This window comes from Bubalus kerabau, chromosome 14 (assembly GCF_029407905.1).
Source record: "Bubalus kerabau isolate K-KA32 ecotype Philippines breed swamp buffalo chromosome 14, PCC_UOA_SB_1v2, whole genome shotgun sequence".
Classification (NCBI taxonomy): Eukaryota; Metazoa; Chordata; class Mammalia; order Artiodactyla; family Bovidae; genus Bubalus; species Bubalus kerabau.
In genome coordinates this window covers 33,998,536-34,012,502 of record NC_073637.1, presented here as the reverse complement: position 1 = coordinate 34,012,502, position 13,967 = coordinate 33,998,536, and the positions used below count along the sequence as shown (strand labels likewise).

At 40.0% G+C, this 13,967-nt stretch overlaps 1 protein-coding gene and 1 long non-coding RNA gene across 3 annotated transcripts in view; both read right to left on the bottom strand.

Annotated features, from left to right (window-relative positions):
- The window catches only part of PREX2 (phosphatidylinositol-3,4,5-trisphosphate dependent Rac exchange factor 2), a 787,616-nt gene that overhangs the window by 394,637 nt on the left and 379,012 nt on the right, over positions 1-13,967 (bottom strand).
- Positions 1-13,967, bottom strand: part of LOC129626759 (uncharacterized) — a 51,069-nt gene that overhangs the window by 34,053 nt on the left and 3,049 nt on the right. For all 3 annotated transcript variants that reach the window (XR_008702185.1, XR_008702183.1, XR_008702184.1), the window contains 2 exons: positions 9,348-9,740; positions 9,097-9,194 (listed from right to left, as the gene is read on the bottom strand). This is a non-coding gene — a long non-coding RNA (uncharacterized LOC129626759). The remainder of the gene's footprint in view (positions 1-9,096; positions 9,195-9,347; positions 9,741-13,967) is intronic.

Genomic DNA, 13,967 nt, shown 5'->3' with positions numbered 1-13,967 from the left:
ACCTCCAGATTATTGGGCACTGCAAGTGTGCTTGCTGGCCAATGAAATTTTGAAATAGCACATCACTTTAAGTCATGCTTATTTGAGTTTGAGTATGCATTTATATTCTGTTTGCTTATCAAAATATTCCTTTGATAGCCCCAAAAATGAATATAGGAAAGTGGTTAGCTTATAATAATAACCTCAATTACATTTTTAAATATGCCACAACCAAACTGTGAGACAAATCTCTTTACAGAATGCTTTAACAAAAAAGACTAAGTTGGACTTTCCCGGTGGTCCAGTGGTTAAGAATCTGCCTGCCAACGCAGAGGACATGGGTTCAATCCCTGCTCTGTGAAGATCCCACATGCGGTGGAGAAACTAAGCCCATGCACCACAACTACACGCCTGTGCTCTAGAACCTGGGAGCCCTAACTACTGAGCCCATGCCCTAGAGCCCATGCCCGACAGCAAGAGAAAGCCACTGCAAGCCACTGCAATGAGAAGCTCACACGCTACAACGAAAAGTAGCCCCCCATGGCCACAACTAGAGAGAGCCCAAGTGCAGCAAGGAAGACCCAGGGCAGCCAAAAATAAATAATAAGTAAATAAATAATTTAAAAAGACTAAGTCAGTTAAGAGGAGCTCTTGAAAGTGACTGATGAAATTTGACTCTAATTTATATATATATACAACATATATTCACTTATTTAATTTTTTGCTCTCAAAATATGAGCATCAACTGTATACCAGAAAGTGCATAAAATACAGAGGATTCAAATATGAACAAAACAGGGTCCTGACAAACAGGAGTCCAAAGCTCAATGGGACAGTCAGATGGGTAAATAGATCATTAAAATACAATGCTGTTAAGTGTTGTCATAGAGACATGCAGAGATTATTAGGAGAACATAGAGGGCATATATGAATGGGCAGGTTCACAAAAGCAGCATTATTTGTGTTTTAAAAGATAAGTGAGTTGATTGAGCACACAAACTGCAGTGAGTTTCCTCCAAATGCAATGGAAAAGGGTGGCTAGTGAGGGAAATTACAAATAGTTCTATTTGGCCTGAGGCTGTGCAGCCTGTAGGGGGAGAGGACATTTACAAGGTTGGTGGCAGTCTTGCATTTTTCCATAGGTGCTTTGGAAAGTTAATGGAAAAGTTGAATTGTAAGCAGGATAATGGCATTATCAGATTTAAATTTCAGAGAACATATTCTGATGGGGAGAAATCGGAATGTTACACAGCCATAAACAAGAATGAAACCTTGCCATTTGCAGCAACATGAATGGAACTTGACAGCATTATGCTAAGTGGAAACAGTCTCACAAAGAAAGACAAAAACCTCACAATCTCATTTATACATAGAATCTAAAAAAAGAAGAAGGAAAAAAAACCTAAGCTCATCAAATCAATACAGAGAACAGAGTAGAGGTTGCCAGAGGCAGGGTTAGAGAGCAGGTAAAATGGGTGAAGGGAACTAAAAGGTAAAAACTCTCAGTTATAATATAAACAAATTATGGAGATGTAATGTACAATGCCCTGGGATTTCTTTGGAGGGAATGATGCTGAGGCTGAAACTCCAGTACTTTGGCCATCTCATGCGAAGAGCTGACTCATTGGAAAAGACTCTGATGCTGGGAGGGATTAGGGGCAGGAGGAGAAGGGGACGACAGAGGATGAGATGGCTGGATAGTATCACTGACTCGATGGACGTGAGTCTGAGTGAACTCTGGGAGCTGGTGATGGACAGGGAGGCCTGGCGTGCTGCGATTCATGGGGTCGCAAAGAGTCGGACACGACTGAGCGACTGAACTGAACTGAATGTACAATGTGGTGACTATAGGCAATAATACTACACTGTATGTTTAAAAGTTGTTAAGAGAGTAAATTTAAAAATTTCCTGTCCCAGAGAAAGAACTCTATAACTACGTATGGTGACAAGTTGTTAACTTAACTTCTTATATATGTTTCACAATAACTACAAATATTGAATCATTATGTTGCACACCTGAAACAATATAATGTTGTGCATCAGTTATACCTCAGTTCTTAAAGATGGTTTCTTGGGTGAAAACTGTGGTAAAATTGAATTTCTAATCAGAAATATGACCACATAGCATTAATACAAGCAGTTGTTACCTTTATTTGCTCATTTTTCCTTTCTTGATAAATAATTGTACAATGTACAATTGTATCCTTGTATGTATTATGGTATATTGTATCATTCTGTATATCTGTTTGTATCTGGTCATGTCTCTAATTTGTCAAACCTATAAACAGAACTGAATCTTGCCTTCTCAAGTACATCCAATCATTTCTAGGTTATTTTCATGATTTCAAAGATTATTCATACTCATGAACCAAAAGATATCTCTGAAATAAAAATTAGTGGAAGGAATGAATTGATTTAAAAAAAAGTGACAAGAGACAGTGAGAGACACTTAGGATAATACATGGGTACTTCCACAGTGACTGAAAATATTCTAGAACACAATGCACTCATCCTTAATTAGACAGAGCCAACCTGAGAACCATTTCTAAAAGCACTTCAACCCACAGCCAAAAATAAAATTCACACAAGCCCAATTTCAATTCTTAAATGAAATTGTATTGGAGGGGTGAAAAAAAACCCACCGAGCTCTTTATACAGCAGTTGAACTCAATGGTATGGCAAAATTAGCAAGAATGCTTAGTTGATGGGAAAAGGTCAAACTTGGGCATGGCATCATGACCCTGAGCCTGCATCATAGACTGGGTGCAGAAACCAATCTTTCCAGAGCCAACTGGGAGTGATGCCCTGCTCAGCCTCGGGCTGGCTGTGGGTCCTTGGACACAATATTTAGCCCAACTAGGCCTACTTTCTTCCTGTAACAGGGTTTCATGGCACTAGTGACACCCTGGACCAGACCACTTTTGGTGTGGGGAACCTTCTAGAATCTAATCCCAGGTTAAGTTTAGCCAAGTAATTCTGAGTGTATTTCCTATAGAGCAGGGGTTCCCAACTTCTGGGATCTAAAGCTTGATGATCTGAGGTGGAGCTGGTGTAATAGTAATAGAAATAAATTAAGTACACAATAAATTGGCTTTCCTGGTGGCTCAGACGCTAAAGAGTCTGCCTGCGATGCAGAAACGGGTTCGATCCCTGGGTTGGGAAGATCCCCCAGAGAAGGAAATGGCTACCCACTCCAACATTCTAGCCTGGAGAATCCATGGGCAGAGGAGCCTGGTGGGCTACAGTCTATGGAGTCACAAACAGTCAGACATGACTAAGTGACTAACACTTTCACAGTTTTTCAGACAATAAATGTAATGTACTTGAATCATCTGGCAACTCTCCCCACTTCCTGGTCTGTGGAAAAACTGTCTTCTGTGAAACTGGTCCCTGGTGTCAAAAAGGTTGGGGATTTCTGCCAGTCTGCAGAGTGAGGCCAAACTCCTGCCTACCTATGTCCAGCCTAGTTTCTCTCTGGTGACTATTCATACACATTGTATATCGATATAATCTCCAGACTATAGACACCATGCACCCAGGTGATTTCTTTGCAGAGAAGAGTGGTATTTCCCAAAGAATTAAAAGTTTGCAAGAATAGCACATTGGCTAAAACAAAAGAAAACCACACTGTGAAGAAAATGTCTAGGTTTTTACTCTTAAATGTCTGCATCCAAGTCACTTTACAATTTCCTTAAGAATAATAGAGTGGATTATTATTATTATTTAACTTAAAGAGTCCCTATGGACTGTAGCCCACCAGACTCTGTCTCCAAGGGATTCTCTAGGCAAGAACACTGGAGTGGGTTACCATTTCCTTCTCCAGGGGATCTTCCCAACTCAGGGATTGAACCCGTGTCTCCTGCATTGCAGGCAGACTTTTACTCACTGAGTCACCAGAGAAGCCCTCGGAAGGGAGCATGTATGCACATCAGGACGTCAATATTACAGAGAAATAAATTTTAATCTTGTTTAAGCAACTATTACTTTGGTTCTGTTATTAGCACCAAACCAATATCCAAATAAGCCATTCCATCCTCAGAATAATCCTAAAAGGAAAATGCTATTATCATATTTCAAATGAGGAAAAAAATTTTAAACTTATCACGTTTTCAGAACCAGTAAGGTCACAATGCCTTAGAGGTAGTCAGGAAATAAATGCTCCTTTGGCTAACCCTGCTGCCACTAAGCCACTTCACATCAGAAAGTTGATGATTTGAAGGTAAAGTGTACCCAAGCCTCAGCTGCAAAGGAATCTGGGAAATGCAGTTTTTAATCCTTCCAGCACCTCTCCTCCCTACAAGGGAAGATGGAAAACTAAATAGAGAAGAATGCACAAGAGATCATTAGAAGAGATGATCTCCAAAAATCCTAGCCCCACTTCTTATTGCTGTGTGTCCTTGGGTAAGCTACTTAGCCTATCTGTGCCTCAATATTGTCTAAAAATAAGAATTATAAAGGTGTCTACTACATAGGGTTGTTGTGAAGATTAAAAGAGCATAAAAATATGTAAAGTATTTAGACAGTGACTGGCACATACTATTATATGTATCTATTATAATAATTACTATTATCATTAATCCTATTCTAATTCTAAAATCCCATGATATTTATTTTCTAGTGTGTCCAAAAGGTGAAGTACACAGGTCACCAACTTCAAACAACTTGAGCTAAAAGTGTAGAATTTTAAAGTGAAATGTATTTCCCTTCAATTTAAAAACTTGTAAGAACAATCACCTAATGTCCTCTGTTGTTAGCTGCAGAGGGAATCTTCAACTGTTCAAGGAAGTCTGTGCTATATCTCTTCTCACTTATTACATTTAAATACTGAAATCCCTAAGATCCTCTTAGACAAAATTCATTCAGATTTCTGGTCAGTTTTTAAATGATACCATGGCAGAGGCTGATGGTTTTCCTGCAGTAAACATTCTCTCTGTCTCTGTCTCCTAGGGATAGTTTCTTCTGGTTCTTTGGCTGAGTAGATGCTGTCCACAGCATCCCAGTCTCCCTCACAACTAGGATGGACATGTGACTATGTTCTGACCTATGTAGGTGAACAGAAGTGGAACCTCATTTTGCCCTTAGACAGAAGGTTGTATCCTCTTTCCTCTGCCCCTTCCATCTCTGGGTGGTATATGCTGCCACCCACTAACACTGCCTTATGAGAAGCAATTGTTAAATATGCAAGAATTTTGCAAGCCAGTTGTTAGACAATTGGTAGCTTCACGGCAGCCTTGGAAGGAATATTTACAGCATAGAAATACACAACACTACAAATCAGTCCCCTCTTCCCTCTAAACTCCCAGTCAGGTTATTATTTTTTTTTTTCCTGAAAGTCAGTTTACCAGTACACATCGTCCTTGCCCCACTAGAATTGGGATACTTGAGTGAGATCTATATGGTCATTCGAGGAGGGCAGGTCCAAGATACGGCAAAGCGAGGAGCCTGGGCTCCAGTGCAGAGTCACCAAGCCAGCATGGACTCCCCATGTGAGACATATGTTTCTAACTCAGTGATTCTCAATAAGGGACAATCTTTGCCCTTCGGGGACATTTGGTAGTGTCAGGTGACAGTTTGGGTTGTCACAGCAGGGACAGTGTGGCTGCTTCTGGCACTTGTGTATAGAACCTGGTTGTCATTGTTGTTTTTCAGTTGCCAAGTTGTGTCCAGCTCTTTGCGGCACCATGAATTGCATCACGCCAGGCTTCCCTGTCCTTCACCATCTCCTGGAGTTCGCTCAAACTCATGCCCATTGAGTCAGTGATGCCATCCAACCACCTCATTCTCTGTCAACCCAAGGGTTTTGCTAAACATCCCACAATACACAGGACAACACCCACTACCAAAAATCATATGCTTCCAAATGCCGACAGTGCCAAGACTGAAAAGCCCTGATCTCATTTAGCTACATTTATGTTGATTTCTATTATAGAAAGAAAACGGAGAGCCTAATACAAAGGTATAATTGACATCTCTAATATCATATAAATGCATACATATGCTCATAATAGCTACAGATATGTGTACATACAAACATATAATAATCTGTATTTAAAACAAAAATGGAAAGAAACCACTTTTATAATGGGTTTCTAAGCATTTCTCTCCTTTAGAAGCATTCATTCCTTGAAATCTCCGAACACTGTTCTGGGTAATGGAAGAGGTAATTTACCAAGTGGCTGCTGCTGCTGCTGCTGCTGCTAAGTCGCTTCAGTCGTCCAGGCAAGAACACTAGAGTGGGTTGCCATTTCCTTCTCCAGTGCATGAAAATGACTATAGAGGTATAAAAGAATTAAATTCCCTTCAGGATGTAACTCACTCCTACTCAGAATCTTATATTGGGAGCAAGAGGTGAGGGTGTTAATATTTTTCCCTCCAAGAAAATGGCAGACCTCCTGTGTTCTCCGTAATTTCAGGAGGAAATTACACTGGGGATGTTCATGACCTTGACCAATAGAGGTCATCTGATTGCATACAAGTAAAAATGGATTCTCAGAAATGTCCCCCAGGGAAATAAAAATGTTGATGAAGATAAAGAAATAAAAATTCATGGATGTTCTCTTGAAATAAAACTGAAAATGCATATTCTGTGAGACAAGCATGAACCCAAGGGGGAAAAAAAACAATAAGTACTCTCCAGTTTTTATGCAAGGGAAAAGGGACAGATTTATTATTTTTCCAAGGCAAACAGATCACTTTATCATAAAGTACTGACAAAAGTTTATTTCTCAATTACTTATATAGCACAAATAGTATATCTATAATATAAATTATGTAGTTAATGTTTGGGTATATGTTTATATAAACTAAGCTGAGTTCTAAAATTTTAAACAATATTATTATTTTTAAAAAAATCAGCTTTCCCAGTGGCTCAGCAGTAAAGAATCTGCCTGCAATGCAAGAGATGCCAGTTCAATCCTTCAGTTAGGGAGATCCCCTAGAGGAGGGAATGGCAATCCAGTCAGGTATTCCTGCCTGGAAAATCCCATGGACAGAGGAGCCTGGCAGGCTCCAGTTCATGAGGTTGCAAAGAGTGGAACACGAGTGAGCACACAAGCATAATAAAAACCAGTTCAATCTGATTTTATCTCTTATATTTTACCTAATCTAGGAACTGCACTTTTGCAAGTGATGATAATAACTTTTCTTTTCATCATTCCAATACATCTTATGATCTCTATCCCTTAACTCCATCTGACTTTTTTTCTTCCTTTCTAAAATTCATCCAGGTCTGTCACTTCATCTATCCCTTACTTTGATCAGAATTATTCTTCAAACTTCCCCCATTGACTCATTCTGATGTTTTCTGTATCTTCCTTGTGTTCTACTTGATGCTCAAAGTTACCAAGTATGCTCCCCTTAAAAAATATCTACTATTTGTCATCATTATCATTTCTAATCAAAGACTTCTTTCCAAGCCCCTCAATTCAAATCTGATTACTCATTTATCAAATTTTAAACCTATTATGAATCTATTCACCACCAAACACATTTATTGAAGAGTTTCTATATGCTAATGCTTTCGAGGAATTAGACAGGACCTCCTCTAAAGAAACTCACAACCTACTGAGGGAATTTGGATATTTTAAAGAAATTACACTTTATCTATCTCATGCTTCAAGGGAAAGGTTTTATGGTTTATGGAGTCGCCAAAATATTGAGGCAACACAGAGTGGTTTGTGTTCATATATTCTTGAATTTTGATGCTAAATAATTAAATATACTTGTTGGAGGTCACCTTTCCAAATTTCAAAGAATCTAAAATTCTTCTTTATAGTTTTCTCTAAAGTAGTTGTTACTATTGGTTTCCCCATTTGTGCCCAAATTCGGCCTTATTGATAGTCATATGTACGAGCAAAGAACAAACAAAACTGCAGCCAGCATTCCACCCCTGACTCAGAGGTTGCAACCTGGCACCTAAGGAGTCACTTCTAACTCCAGATATGCATGGTTGAACATGCACTGCTGTGGGTTTAAGTATTATTATTTTAAATACTGCATGTAAATTATCATGCCTGTTATCAGTTTTTTGACTTTTCTCCTGTTGTTCCTGGATCTGCAGGTCTAGCCAGGACCCTCTCTTTTCAGCTATGTAAATCCTACCTGTCCTGCAAGACTTGTGGCCAAGAGTCTCACTATAAACTATAATGCCTTTCTCAGTTATGCCAGTTTTCACTGATTTTACTCTCTGCTGCTGCTGCTGCTAAGTTGCTTCAGTCGTGTCCAACTCTGTGCGACCCCATAGACAGCAGCCCACCAGGCTTCCCCATCCCTGGGATTCTCCAGGCAAGAACACTGGAGTGGGTTGCCATTTCCTCCTCCAATGCATGAAAGTGAAAAGTGAAAGTGAAGTGACTCAGTCGTGTCCGACTCTTCGCGACCCCATGGACTGCAGCCTGCCAGGCTCCTCCCTCCAACCATGGGATTCTCCAGACAAGAGTACTGGAGTGGGTTGCCATTGCCTTCTTGGTATCCTCTTGCTATTAAATGACAACTAGGCTTCAAAATATAGATGATTTATTTTGTATGATCTTACTCTCTAACCGCTTTGTATCATCCATATCATACAGTCATAGTCCCCTTTTATACGTGAGGCCATTTGTTGAAAGTTTCATTCCTTCCTCATGGCTGGAAGGGGTTTTGCCTACAGAGACAAACTGACTACCACTATTCGTTATACTGCCCTGCCATCTTGAAGCACAACAATGCGGCTGGAAAGCCACAGCCACTCAACATCTTGCATTAAAATACAACTAGAAAGACCACTGATGGGAATGAAGTCTCCATGGGCACAGTCTAGAGCTCCTCAGGGTACCGACTCTTCCGGGCATACCCTCTCCTCACTTAGCTCTACCTGCACCCCCCATTCCAGCTCCAGAACACCAATACTTCCAAACCTAACCCTGCCTATATTTGTGTCAGCTCTTCCTGGGGCTTTTGAAGCTGCTTTATCCCACCCTCACTCCTGAATGAAAGCCCCTATTCCTTCCTAGTTAGGCTCCCCAGGGGGCTCCGTGGTAATCCGCCTGCCAATGCAGGAGGCATAGGAGACAGGGTTCAATCCCTGGGTAAGGAAGATCTCCTGGAGGAATAAATGGCAACACCCTCTGGTATTCTTACCTGGGAAATCCCATAGACAGAAGAGTCTGATTGGCTAAAGTCCATGGGTTGCAAAGAGTGGAACACGACTGAGAGACTGAGCATGCAGGCATCCCTTCCTAGTTAGAAAACAATCAGGTTTGTAAAAATTTCAAAGATGTTATGAAGTTATATAAAGTGAACATTATCATCTGACACGTGGTGTAGTTGTTATGCATCTGACACCAACAGAATCTGTATTTTATAAGTGTTAGCAAACCAGGTTCACTTACCCAATGTGCAGCAAGCCAAGGGCTGAGACACTGAGGTTTGCAGCAAAGAGTTTATTCACACTGCAGCCAAGAGAGGAGATGGGATAGCTGATCCCAAACCCACCTTTCCGAAAGCGAGGGGCTTGGGATAATTATGGGATGGAGCTGTAATGTGTGTGGAGCCTGGGGAAAGGTAAGTGGAAATAAGGAAAAGCTGTAATCATCATCGTTCTGTGCAGATGTAACCAGGCCTGCATGCCCAGAACTTGTGGTGTCGCCATGTTTTCAGGGTGGAGCTCCTGGCCCTCTGACGTCAAAGGTCACAGAGAGGACACTGGCACATGCCCATTGGGAGGGTCCGTTGTCTTAGCCAGTCTCAACCAGCTCAAACTGGACACAGCTGACTCCAAGTTTCTGAAAACACAATTGGGGCAAACATCTTACTATTTATGTTTAAATAGTAAGACTACATGATGCTCAGAGGACATACAAGTTTTTGAAAAACAAAGGTAGCTTGATCAGCAAAAGCAGTTGACAGTTCATCATGTATTAATAGCTGACAGATGATGACCTTTGGTTTCACAACTGTTCACAAAATTTCGTCAGGAGGTTAACCTCTTTTAAGGCATCTTTACTTCCTGTCTTTAGAGTTTCTTCCATAATCTTCAAGAGTGTGACTGACTATGTGAGCCAAAGACACACTCTGAGGGTCTCAAATTTATGAATTAAGAAAGCTACCTTAGTCAGGATAGGTTTTTCAAACAGTGAAGAATGAAATATGCATTACTTCCCTAGAATGCAAAACATCACTGCCCCAAACGTGGCAAAAAAATTTCCAAACCACCTTTATGTTATTGTTTTTTCCTTTTAGAATTTTATGTATTAAATAGTTCTATTACCATAAGGAAAAAAACTCTTGATAGTTTTTATTTTTTCCATTTCTTTAAGATCCTAATTAAGAGTTGAAAAAATACAAGTTTTAATATTGAAAATTAGGGACTATGGCCACTAAAATGTTCTGAGAAGCCAGAGTCCAAAGACACTCAAAGGGAAACCCACCCAGAAGTGAGATTGTGAATATCTTGGAGCTTCATTTGTGTTCTAAATTCTCTCTGCTTACGTGGTGTTTAGATGCCACCCAGATATTGCGTTTGTTGTTACTTCAGGTACTATCCATGTGTGTGTGGTTTTATGAATATAATGTGTAATGATCAGAATAATTTTTAATCAATGGATAGCTCTGAAATATTTCCTGCCCTGAATTATAAACATGGCAACTATGTGGAGGTTATTAAAAATGTTGAAGTATTTAATTTATTAAACATGCCTTTCTAATTCCCCTTTTCAGTGACTGGTAGACTAACTTTCCTCCTCTGATTTCAAAAGAGTGTGACTACTTAACCTATGGCAGTAGGAGTCTGGTACCAAAATAAAAAATTTTGAGTGCAAAATCATCACATTGCCAGAAAATTCTGAAATCTACTCCTTTGAAAAATACAGGCTAGGTATTACTAATGTGTATATAAATGACAGTAGGCCAACACAGACATTTTTTAAGTGATGTACTCAACACACAGAAAAATGAATAATTTTTCAGGTATAATTTAAATTATTAGCATTATTTATAAAGAAATATATTAATTCTTTACATACAGTACCTCACTATTATTACTAATTCCTTAAGTTGCATATATCTAAATGCAATATTTATGATGGATAAATATCTTGATAGATTTATATTTTTCCATGATGGGTAAATAATCACCTGATGTAAAGCCAAGAATAAAAGTATGAAACAAAATAACCTCACTGTCTCAAAAATAAAATGAAATCCATAACCCTTATCATCTTTTAGATTAGAATTCTTATCGAAGAGTATTTAGTTAGTTCTTATTTTTTAAATTAAGCTTATTTTTCCCAGGCAATATGTTCCTAAATCTTCCTCAGGAGGACAATTACTCACTGATACCATGCTGTACCCTGACTCTAGGACAGAAGTTACACTCTATGACAAATGCTCAGTCCACTCCAGTACTCTTGCCTGGAAAATCCCACGGACAGAGGAGCCTGGCAGCTACAGTCCCCAGGGTCGCAAAGAGTTGGACATGACTGAGCGACTGAACAACAGCAGTAGCAATAAAGTGTTGACCAATCCGTTGGAGTCAGGCAGCAACGGAGAGGCAAGGGTCTATACAATCCAGGCTCTCCTTCCGAAAGTGAAGAGTGGGGTGCAGGTGGCTCTGTGCAGGTGCACACAGAGGGCGTGTGGCTCTACGCTAAGGCCTCGCCCATGGGTGTGCACCAGCATCAACTAGGCTAGGCCATTTTGAATATTTTGGACAGAAGCAGATGAGCCTTCTCTGTGGCCTTTTCCTCCTTCAGCAAGGAGAGAAAGACTTAAGACCATAGGGGATGTTGAGACCTAAAGACTGAAGGAGCCTTTATCCCCAAATCACGGCTCAAGGAAAGTTAACCATGATGAACATACACACTGGACTTTTACTGGAGCAGAAGCATCTATTTTGTTCAACCACTAGTTTGGGGGGAGGTGGTTGTTTTTATTTGTATAGCAAATACCGTTAACTAAAGTGCAGACCTTTCCTTTTTTTTTTTTTTTTTTGAGAAAGCAACTGCTCAAGTTCACAACAGTAATGCTGATGATGTTTATACTAGTGTGTTGCGTTATAAAGTCATGACTTTCAACAAATGTTACTTTCTATGATGCTAGTCAATTCCATCACAAGGTCCTTATTTAAACAGAAAATAATTTACATTGGCAAAAACTCAACTGCCTCTAATGATATGGTATGTAACTTGTATCTGCACAAGTGAAGTTTTTAGTACCTCTAATGTGAAAGATGGGCTTCCCAGGTGAATCAGTGGTAAAGAATCCACCTGCCAATGAAAGAGACTCAGGTTCAATCCCTGGGTCAGGAAGATCCCCTGGAGGAGGAAGTGGCAACCCACTCCAGTATTGTTGCCTGAAAAATCCCGTGGACAAATGAGCCTGGTGGGCTTAAAGTCCTCGGGATCGCGAAGAGTCAGACGTGACTCGGCAACTAAACAGCAACAGCAGCAATGTGAAAGATTCCGTTCTCCTGTAACCTCGCATTTGAAATATGCTGCTCCTGTAATCCAAAGAATAAAATACTTCTATGAACTTTTATCACAAACATGGTTATGATGGTTAGTTTTGTGTCTACTCGCCTGGCCATGAGGTACTGAGATCATCCCCAGATCATTTCTGGGGATGTCTGGGAGGGAGTTTTGGGAGACATTGGCACTTGAATCCATGGACCCTGTGAAGCAGATTCTCTCCCTGATGTGGGTACAAAATCATCCAATCCATTCATGGCTGGGATAGAAGAAAAGATGAAGGAAGGAAGAACCTGACTCTATTCCCCGCCTCACTGCTTAGCTGGGACTTATCTTCTCCTGACCTTGGACTAGGGCTTACCCCGTCGGCTCCCCCAGTTCTCAGACCTCAGACTCAGAACTTCAGACTGAAGTACAGCACTGGGTCTTCTGGGTCTCTGGCTGGACCCAGAAGTTGTGGGTAACTGTAGGTCTTCTTGGCTTCCATGATTGTGAAGCTAATTCCTTACAGTAAATAATAAATTACAATGATTTTTCTTCTTACATTTATTCAAATAAATTTAAAACAAAATTTCTTTTTTATGTATTTTCCTTCCATTTATTTTTCAATTTAACAGTATGGCTTTGAAAATTCTTTAACTATATGTATGAAAGTGAAAGCATTAGTCACTCAGTTGTTTCTGACTCTTCGTGATCCCCATGGACTGGGGGCCTGCCAGGCTTCTCTGTCCATGGAATTCTCCAGCCAAGAATACTGGAGTGGGTAGCCATTCCCTTCTCCAGGAGATCTTTTCGACCCAGGGATTGAACCTGGGTATCCAGCTTTGTGGGCAGATTCTTTACCGTCTGAGCCACCAGGGAAGCCCAGTATGTGTAGCTATAGCTTGTTATTTTATTTATTTTTTGTTGTTTTTATTTTTAAACTTTTTATTTTGTACTGGGGTATAGCCAACTAACAATATTGTGATAGTTTCAGGTGAACAGTGAAGGGACGCAGCCATACATGTACATGTATCTGTTCTCCCCCAACTCCCCTCCCATCCAGGCTGCCGCATAACATTGAGCAGTATATCCCCTGCACTATAAAGTAGGTCCTTAAAAACAAAACATCTTAAAAGACTGTTATATCTTCAATATGATTATTAGCAGTTCCTCTTCTGAATTATGAAAAACTACTTAAGACTTATATGAAGTTTTAAAAGTATAATATCCTTTGGAAATAAATTTATAAAACACCTAATGATATTTTGTTTTAAATTCACGAGTAGCTTTCTCAGAAGTTATGCCCTAAAACTTATGCCCAAGCCTGTTACCCCTTCATTCTCAAGGCCAGAAGATTTTTTGACTAGAATCTCTGCAGTTAACTTAGCTGTTTGACACCTGGTTGAGCAAAGGTATGCCTCATCACACATAACTCTAAAATAAAACATCATCTTTTCCCTGTTGATTAAGATAAGGCCTCTGAATTGCTTATCTCACAAGCTCCACTTTTCATGTTTTGGAAAGTTGGTGGCATTACATAGCAATGTAGGCCACAGGCACAAC